Raw genomic sequence first — 10,483 nt, forward strand, 5'->3', positions numbered from 1 at the left:
TGGATGCAGTGCTCAAGGTGGGACTGACCGGAACTGGACACAGTGATCAAGGTGGGACTGACCGGAACTGGACACAGTGCTCAAGGTGGGACTGACCGGAACTGGACACAGTGCTCAAGGTGGGTCTGACCAGAACTGGACACAGTGCTCAAGGTGGGACTGGCCAGAACTGGACACAGTGATCAAGGTGGGACTGACCGGAACTGGACACAGTGATCAAGGTGGGACTGACCGGAACTAGACACAGTGCTCAAGGTAGGTCTGACCAGAACTGGACACAGTGCTCAAGGTGGGTCTGACCAGAACTGGACACAGTGCTCAAGGTGGGTCTGACCAGAACTGGACACAGTGCACAAGGTGGGACTGACCAGAACTGGACACAGTGCTCACGGTGGGTCTGACCAGAACTGTACACAGTGCTCAAGGTGGGTCTGACCAGAACTGGACACAGTGATCAAGGTGGGATTGACCAGAACTGGACACAGTGCTCAAGGTGGGACTGACCAGAACTGGAGACAGTGCTCAAGGTGGGACTGACCAGAACTGGACACAGTGCTCAAGGTGGGTCTGACCAGAACTGGACACAGTGCTCAAGGTGGGACTGACCAGAACTGGACACAGTGCTCAAGGTGGGTCTGACCAGAACTGGACACAGTGCTCAAGGTGGGTCTAACCAGAACTGGACACGGTGCTCAAGGTGGGACTGACCAGAACTGGACACAGTGCTCAAGGTGGGTCTGACCAGAACTGGACACAGTGCTCAAGGTGGGTCTGACCAGAACTGGACACAGTGCTCTAGGTGGGTCTGACCAGAACTGGACACAGTGCTCATGGTGGGACTGACCAGAACTGGACACAGTGATCAAGGTGGGTCTGACCAGAACTGGACACAGTGCTCAAGGTGGGACTGACCAGAACTGGACACAGTGCTCAAGGTGGGACTGACCAGAACTGGACACAGTGATCAAGGTGGGTCTGACCAGAACTGGACACAGTGCTCAAGGTGGGTCTGACCAGAACTGGACACAGTGATCAAGGTGGGACTGACCGGAACTGGACACAGTGCTCAATGTGGGACTGACCAGAACTGGACACAGTGCTCAAGGTGGGTCTGACCAGAACTTGACACAGTGCTCAAGGTGGGTCTGACCAGAACTGGACACAGTGCTCAAGGTGGGTCTGACCAGAACTGGACACCGTGCTCAAGGTGGGTCTGACCAGCACTGGACACAGTGCTCATGGTGGGTCTGACCAGAACTGGACACAGTGCTCAAGGTGGGTCTGACCAGAACTGGACACAGTGCTCATGGTGGGTCTGACCAGAACTGGACACAGTGCTCAAGGTGGGTCTGACCAGAACTGGACACAGTGCTCAAGGTGGGACTGACCAGAACTGGACACAGTGCTCAAGGTGGGTCTGACCAGAACTGGACACAGTGATCAAGGTGGGACTGACCGGAACTGGACACAGTGCTCAAGGTGGATCTGACGAGAACTGGACACAGTGATCAAGGTGGGACTGACCAGAACTGGACACAGTGCTCAAGGTGGGACTGACCGGAACTGGACACAGTGATCAAGGTGGGACTGACCGGAACTGGACACAGTGATCAAGGTGGGACTGACCGGAACTGGACACAGTGCTCAAGGTGGGTCTGAACAGAACTGGACATAGTGCTCAAGGTGGGACTGACCAGAACTGGACACAGTGATCAAGGTGGGACTGATCGGAACTGGACACAGTGATCAAGGTGGGACTGACCGGAACTGGACTCAGTGCTCAAGGTGGGTCTGACCAGAACTGGACACAGTGCTCAAGGTGGGTCTGACCAGAACTGGACACAGTGCTCAAGGTGGGACTGACCAGAACTGGACACAGTGCTCACGGTGGGTCTGACCAGAACTGGACACAGTGCTCAAGGTGGGTCTGACCAGAACTGGACACAGTGATCAATGTGGGATTGACCAGAACTGGACACAGTGCTCAAGGTGGGACTGACCAGAACTGGAGACAGTGCTCAAGGTGGGACTGACCAGAACTGGACACAGTGCTCAAGGTGGGACTGACCAGAACTGGACACAGTGCTCAAGGTGGGTCTGACCAGAACTGGACACAGTGCTCAAGGTGGGTCTAACCAGAACTGGACACAGTGCTCAAGGTGGGACTGACCAGAACTGGACACAGTGCTCAAGGTGGGACTGACCAGAACTGGACACAGTGATCAAGGTGGATCTGACCAGAACTGGACACAGTGCTCAAGGTGGGTCTGACCAGAACTGGACACAGTGCTCAAGGTGGGACTGACCAGAACTGGACACAGTGCTCACGGTGGGTCTGACCAGAACTGGACACAGTGCTCAAGGTGGGTCTGACCAGAACTGGACACAGTGCTCAAGGTGGGTCTGACCAGAACTGGACACAGTGCTCAAGGTGGGTCTGACCAGAACTGGACACAGTGCTCAAGGTGGGTCTGACCAGAACTGGACACAGTACTCAAGGTGGGTCTGACCAGAACTGGACACAGTGCTCACGGTGGGACTGACCTGAACTGGGCAAAGTGCTCAAGGTGGGTCTGACCAGAACTGGACACAGTGCCCAAGGTGGGACTGACCAGAACTGGACACAGTGATCAAGGTGGGACTGACCAGAACTGGACACAGTGCTCAAGGTGGGTCTAACCAGAACTGGACACAGTGATCAAGGTGGGTCTAACCAGAACTGGACACAGTGATCAAGGTGGGACTGACCAGAACTGGACACAGTGATCAAGGTGGGTTTAACCAGAACTGGACACAGTGATCAAGGTGGGTCTAACCAGAACTGGACACAGTGATCAAGGTGGGACTGACCAGAACTGGACACAGTGCTCACGGTGGGACTGACCAGAACTGGACACAGTCCTCAAGGTGGGACTGACCAGAACTGGACACAGTGATCAAGGTGGGTCTGACCAGAACTGGACACAGTGCTCAAGGTGGGTCTGACCAGAACTGGACACAGTGATCAAGGTGGGACTGATCGGAACTGGACACAGTGATCAAGGTGGGTCTAACCAGAACTGGACACAGTGATCAAGGTGGGACTGACCAGAACTGGACACAGTGCTCAAGGTGGGACTGACCAGAACTGGACACAGTGCTCACGGTGGGTCTGACCAGAACTGGACACAGTGATCAAGGTGGTTCTGACCAGAACTGGACACAGTGCTCAAGGTGGGACTGACCAGAACTGGACACAGTGCTGAAGGTGGGACTGACCAGAACTGGACACAGTGATCAAGGTGGGTCTGACCAGAACTGGACACAGTGCTCAAGGTGGGTCTGACCAGAACTGGACACAGTGATCAAGGTGGGACTGACCGGAACTGGACACAGTGCTCAATGTGGGACTGACCAGAACTGGACACAGTGCTCAAGGTGGGTCTGACCAGAACTGGACACAGTGCTCAAGGTGGGTCTGACCAGAACTGGACACAGTGCTCAAGGTGGGTCTGACCAGAACTGGACACAGTGATCAAGGTGGGATTGACCAGAACTGGACACAGTGCTCAAGGTGGGACTGACCAGAACTGGAGACAGTGTTCAAGGTGGGACTGACCAGAACTGGACACAGTGCTCAAGGTGGGACTGACCAGAACTGGACACAGTGCTCAAGGTGGGTCTGACCAGAACTGGACACAGTGCTCAAGGTGGGTCTAACCAGAACTGGACACAGTGCTCAAGGTGGGACTGACCAGAACTGGACACAGTGCTCAAGGTGGGACTGACCAGAACTGGAAACAGTGATCAAGGTGGATCTGACCAGAACTGGACACAGTGCTCAAGGTGGGTCTGACCAGAACTGGACACAGTGCTCAAGGTGGGACTGACCAGAACTGGACACAGTGCTCACGGTGGGTCTGACCAGAACTGGACACAGTGCTCAAGGTGGGTCTGACCAGAACTGGACACAGTGCTCAAGGTGGGTCTGACCAGAACTGGACACAGTGCTCAAGGTGGGTCTGACCAGAACTGGACACAGTGCTCAAGTTGGGTCTGACCAGAACTGGACACAGTGCTCAAGGTGGGTCTGACCAGAACTGGACACAGTGCTCACGGTGGGACTGACCTGAACTGGGCAAAGTGCTCAAGGTGGGTCTGACCAGAACTGGACACAGTGCCCAAGGTGGGACTGACCAGAACTGGACACAGTGATCAAGGTGGGACTGACCAGAACTGGACACAGTGCTCAAGGTGGGTCTAACCAGAACTGGACACAGTGATCAAGGTGGGTCTAACCAGAACTGGACACAGTGATCAAGGTGGGACTGACCAGAACTGGACACAGTGATCAAGGTGGGTTTAACCAGAACTGGACACAGTGATCATGGTGGGTCTAACCAGAACTGGACACAGTGATCAAGGTGGGACTGACCAGAACTGGACACAGTGCTCACGGTGGGACTGACCAGAACTGGACACAGTGCTCAAGGTGGGACTGACCAGAACTGGACACAGTGATCAAGGTGGGTCTGACCAGAACTGGACACAGTGCTCAAGGTGGGTCTGACCAGAACTGGACACAGTGATCAAGGTGGGACTGACCGGAACTGGACACAGTGATCAAGGTGGGTCTAACCAGAACTGGACACAGTGATCAAGGTGGGACTGACCAGAACTGGACACAGTGCTCAAGGTGGGACTGACCAGAACTGGACACAGTGCTCACGGTGGGTCTGACCAGAACTGGACACAGTGATCAAGGTGGTTCTGACCAGAACTGGACACAGTGCTCAAGGTGGGACTGACCAGAACTGGACACAGTGCTGAAGGTGGGACTGACCAGAACTGGACACAGTGATCAAGGTGGGTCTGACCAGAACTGGACACAGTGCTCAAGGTGGGTCTGACCAGAACTGGACACAGTGATCAAGGTGGGACTGACCGGAACTGGACACAGTGCTCAATGTGGGACTGACCAGAACTGGACACAGTGCTCAAGGTGGGTCTGACCAGAACTGGACACAGTGCTCAAGGTGGGTCTGACCAGAACTGGACACAGTGCTCAAGGTGGGTCTGACCAGAACTGGACACCGTGCTCAAGGTGGGACTGACCAGAACTGGACACAGTGCTCAAGGTGGGTCTGACCAGAACTGGACACAGTGCTCATGGTGGGTCTGACCAGAACTGGACACAGTGCTCAAGGTGGGTCTGACCAGAACTGGACACAGTGCTCAAGGTGGGTCTGACCAGAACTGGACACAGTGCTCAATGTGGGTCTGACCAGAACTAGACACAATGCTCAAGGTGGGACTGACCAGAACTGGACACAGTGCTCAAGGTGGGTCTGACCAGAACTGGACACAGTGCTCAAGGTGGGACTGACCAGAACTGGACACAGTGCTCAAGGTGGGTCTGACCAGAACTGGACACAGTGCTCAAGGTGGGTCTGACCAGAACTGGACACAGTGCTCAAGGTGGGTCTGACCAGAACTGGACGCAGTGCTCAAGGTGGGTCTGACCAGAACTGGACACAGTGCTCAAGGTGGGTCTGACCAGAACTGGACACAGTGCTCAAGGTGGGACTGACCAGAACTGGACCCAGTGCTCAAGGTGGGTCTGACCAGAACTGGACACAGTGCTCATGGTGGGTCTGACCAGAACTGGACACAGTGCTCAAGGTGGGACTGACCAGAACTGGACACAGTGCTCAAGGTGGGACTGACCAGAACTGGACACAGTGCTCAAGGTGGGTCTTACCAGAAAAGGACACAGTGCTCAAGGTGGGACTGGCCAGAACTGGACACAGTGCTCAAGGTGGGTCTGACCAGAACTGGACACAGTGCTCAAGGTGGGTCTGACCAGAACTGGACACAGTGCTCAAGGTGGGTCTGACCAGAACTGGACACAGTGCTCAAGGTGGGTCTGACCAGAACTGGACACAGTGATCAAGGTGGGACTGACCAGAACTGGACACAGTGCTCAAGGTGGGACTGACCAGAACTGGACACAGTGATCAAGGTGGGACTGACCAGAACTGGACACAGAGCTCAAGGTGGGACTGACCAGAACTGGACACAGTGATCAAGGTGGGACTGACCAGAACTGGACACAGTGATCAAGGTGGGACTGACCGGAACTGGACACAGTGCTCAAGGTGGATCTGACGAGAACTGGACACAGTGATCAAGGTGGGACTGACCAGAACTGGATACAGTGCTCAAGGTGGGACTGACCGGAACTGGACACAGTGATCAAGGTGGGACTGACCGGAACTGGACACAGTGCTCAAGGTGGGACTGACCGGAACTGGACACAGTGCTCAAGGTGGGTCTGACCAGAACTGGACACAGTGCTCAAGGTGGGACTGGCCAGAACTGGACACAGTGATCAAGGTGGGACTGACCGGAACTGGACACAGTGATCAAGGTGGGACTGACCGGAACTAGACACAGTGCTCAAGGTGGGTCTGACCAGAACTGGACACAGTGCTCAAGGTGGGTCTGACCAGAACTGGACACAGTGCTCAAGGTGGGTCTGACCAGAACTGGACACAGTGCACAAGGTGGGACTGACCAGAACTGGACACAGTGCTCACGGTGGGTCTGACCAGAACTGGACACAGTGCTCAAGGTGGGTCTGACCAGAACTGGACACAGTGATCAAGGTGGGATTGACCAGAACTGGACACAGTGCTCAAGGTGGGACTGACCAGAACTGGAGACAGTGCTCAAGGTGGGACTGACCAGAACTGGACACAGTGCTCAAGGTGGGTCTGACCAGAACTGGACACAGTGCTCAAGGTGGGACTGACCAGAACTGGACACAGTGCTCAAGGTGGGTCTGACCAGAACTGGACACAGTGCTCAAGGTGGGTCTAACCAGAACTGGACACAGTGCTCAAGGTGGGACTGACCAGAACTGGACACAGTGCTCAAGGTGGGTCTGACCAGAACTGGACACAGTGCTCAAGGTGGGTCTGACCAGAACTGGACACAGTGCTCTAGGTGGGTCTGACCAGAACTGGACACAGTGCTCATGGTGGGACTGACCAGAACTGGACACAGTGCTCACGGTGGGTCTGACCAGAACTGGACACAGTGCTCAAGGTGGGTCTGACCAGAACTGGACACAGTGCTCAAGGTGGGTCTGACCAGAACTGGACACAGTGCTCAAGGTGGGTCTGACCAGAACTGGACACAGTGCTCAAGGTGTGTCTGACCAGAACTGGACACAGTGCTCAAGGTGGGTCTGACCAGAACTGGACACCGTGCTCAAGGTGGGACTGACCAGAACTGGACACAGTGCTCATGGTGGGTCTGACCAGAACTGGACACAGTGCTCAAGGTGGGTCTGACCAGAACTGGACACAGTGCTCATGGTGGGTCTGACCAGAACTGGACACAGTGCTCAAGGTGGGTCTGACCAGAACTGGACACAGTGCTCAAGGTGGGTCTGACCAGAACTGGACACAGTGCTCAAGGTGGGTCTGACCAGAACTGGACACAGTGCTCAAGGTGGGACTGACCAGAACTGGACACAGTGCTCAAGGTGTGTCTGACCAGAACTGGACACAGTGCTCAAGGTGGGACTGACCAGAACTGGACACAGTGCTCACGGTGGGTCTGACCAGAACTGGACACAGTGCTCAAGGTGGGTCTGACCAGAACTGGACACAGTGCTCAAGGTGGGTCTGACCAGAACTGGACACAGTGCTCAAGGTGGGTCTGACCAGAACTGGACACAGTGCTCAAGGTGGGTCTGACCAGAACTGGACACAGTGCTCAAGGTGGGACTGACCAGAACTGGACCCAGTGCTCAAGGTGGGTCTGACCAGAACTGGACACAGTGCTCAAGGTGGGTCTGACCAGAACTGGACACAGTGCTCAAGGTGGGACTGACCAGAACTGGACACAGTGCTCAAGGTGGGACTGACCAGAACTGGACACAGTGCTCAAGGTGGGTCTGACCAGAACAGGACGCAGTGCTCAAGGTGGGACTGGCCAGAACTGGACACAGTGCTCAAGGTGGGACTGACCAGAACTGGAGACAGTGCTCAAGGTGGGTCTGACCAGAACTGGACACAGTGCTCAAGGTGGGACTGACCAGAACTGGACACAGTGCTCAAGGTGGGACTGACCAGAACTGGACACAGTGATCAAGGTGGGACTGACCGGAAGTGGACACATTGCTCAAGGTGGATCTGACGAGAACTGGACACAGTGATCAAGGTGGGACTGACCAGAACTGGATACAGTGCTCAAGGTGGGACTGACCGGAACTGGACACAGTGATCAAGGTGGGACTGACCGGAACTGGACACAGTGCTCAAGGTGGGACTGACCGGAACTGGACACAGTGCTCAAGGTGGGTCTGACCAGAACTGGACACAGTGCTCAAGGTGGGACTGGCCAGAACTGGACACAGTGATCAAGGTGGGACTGACCGGAACTGGACACAGTGATCAAGGTGGGTCTGACCAGAACTGGACACAGTGCTCAAGGTGGGTCTGAGCAGAACTGGACACAGTGCTCAAGGTGGGTCTGACCAGAACTGGACACAGTGCACAAGGTGGGACTGACCAGAACTGGACACAGTGCTCACGGTGGGTCTGACCAGAACTGGACACAGTGCTCAAGGTGGGTCTGACCAGAACTGGACACAGTGATCAAGGTGGGATTGACCAGAACTGGACACAGTGCTCAAGGTGGGACTGACCAGAACTGGAGACAGTGCTCAAGGTGGGACTGACCAGAACTGGACACAGTGCCCAAGGTGGGACTGACCAGAACTGGACACAGTGCTCAAGGTGGGACTGACCAGAACTGGACACAATGCTCAAGGTGGGTCTAACCAGAACTGGACACAGTGATCAAGGTGGGACTGACCAGAACTGGACACAGTGATCAAGGTGGGTCTAACCAGAACTGGACACAGTGCTCAAGGTGGGTCTGACCAGAACTGGACACAGTGCTCAAGGTGGGACTGACCAGAACTGGACACAGTGCTCTAGGTGGGTCTGACCAGAACTGGACACAGTGCTCATGGTGGGACTGACCAGAACTGGACACAGTGCTCACGGTGGGTCTGACCAGAACTGGACACAGTGCTCAAGGTGGGTCTGACCAGAACTGGACACAGTGCTCAAGGTGGGTCTGACCAGAACTGGACACAGTGCTCAAGGTGGGTCTGACCAGATCTGGACACAGTGCTCAAGGTGGGTCTGACCAGAACTGGACACAGTGCTCAAGGTGGGTCTGACCAGAACTGGACACCGTGCTCAAGGTGGGACTGACCAGAACTGGACACAGTGCTCATGGTGGGTCTGACCAGAACTGGACACAGTGCTCAAGGTGGGTCTGACCAGAACTGGACACAGTGCTCATGGTGGGTCTGACCAGAACTGGACACAGTGCTCAAGGTGGGTCTGACCAGAACTGGACACAGTGCTCAAGGTGGGTCTGACCAGAACTGGACACAGTGCTCAAGGTGGGTCTGACCAGAACTGGACACAGTGCTCAAGGTGGGACTGACCAGAACTGGACACAGTGCTCAAGGTGGGTCTGACCAGAACTGGACACAGTGCTCAAGGTGGGACTGACCAGAACTGGACACAGTGCTCACGGTGGGTCTGACCAGAACTGGACACAGTGCTCAAGGTGGGTCTGACCAGAACTGGAAACAGTGCTCAAGGTGGGTCTGACCAGAACTGGACACAGTGCTCAAGGTGGGTCTGACCAGAACTGGACACAGTGCTCAAGGTGGGTCTGACCAGAACTGGACACAGTGCTCAAGGTGGGACTGACCAGAACTGGACCCAGTGCTCAAGGTGGGTCTGACCAGAACTGGACACAGTGCTCAAGGTGGGTCTGACCAGAACTGGACACAGTGCTCAAGGTGGGACTGACCAGAACTGGACACAGTGCTCAAGGTGGGACTGACCAGAACTGGACACAGTGCTCAAGGTGGGTCTGACCAGAACAGGACGCAGTGCTCAAGGTGGGACTGGCCAGAACTGGACACAGTGCTCAAGGTGGGACTGACCAGAACTGGAGACAGTGCTCAAGGTGGGTCTGACCAGAACTGGACACAGTGCTCAAGGTGGGACTGACCAGAACTGGACACAGTGCTCAAGGTGGGACTGACCAGAACTGGACACAGTGCTCAAGGTGGGTCTGACCAGAACTGGACACAGTGCTCAAGGTGGGACTGACCAGAACTGGACACAGTGCTCAAGGTGGATCTGACGAGAACTGGACACAGTGCTCAAGGTGGGACTGACCAGAACTGGACACAGTGCTCAAGGTGGGAATGACCAGAACTGGACACAGTGCTCAAGTTGGGACTGACCAGAACTGGACACAGTGCTCAAGGTGTATCTGACCAGAACTGGACACAGTGCTCAAGGTGGGACTGACCAGAACTGGACACAGTGCTCAATGTGGGACTGAACAGAACTTGACACAGTGCTCAAGGTGGGACTGACCAGAACTGGACACAGTG

Source organism: Somniosus microcephalus, unplaced genomic scaffold (genome assembly GCF_052327205.1).
Source record: "Somniosus microcephalus isolate GS21.2 unplaced genomic scaffold, FLI_Smic_1.0 unresolved_chr6, whole genome shotgun sequence".
Taxonomy (NCBI): Eukaryota; Metazoa; Chordata; class Chondrichthyes; order Squaliformes; family Somniosidae; genus Somniosus; species Somniosus microcephalus.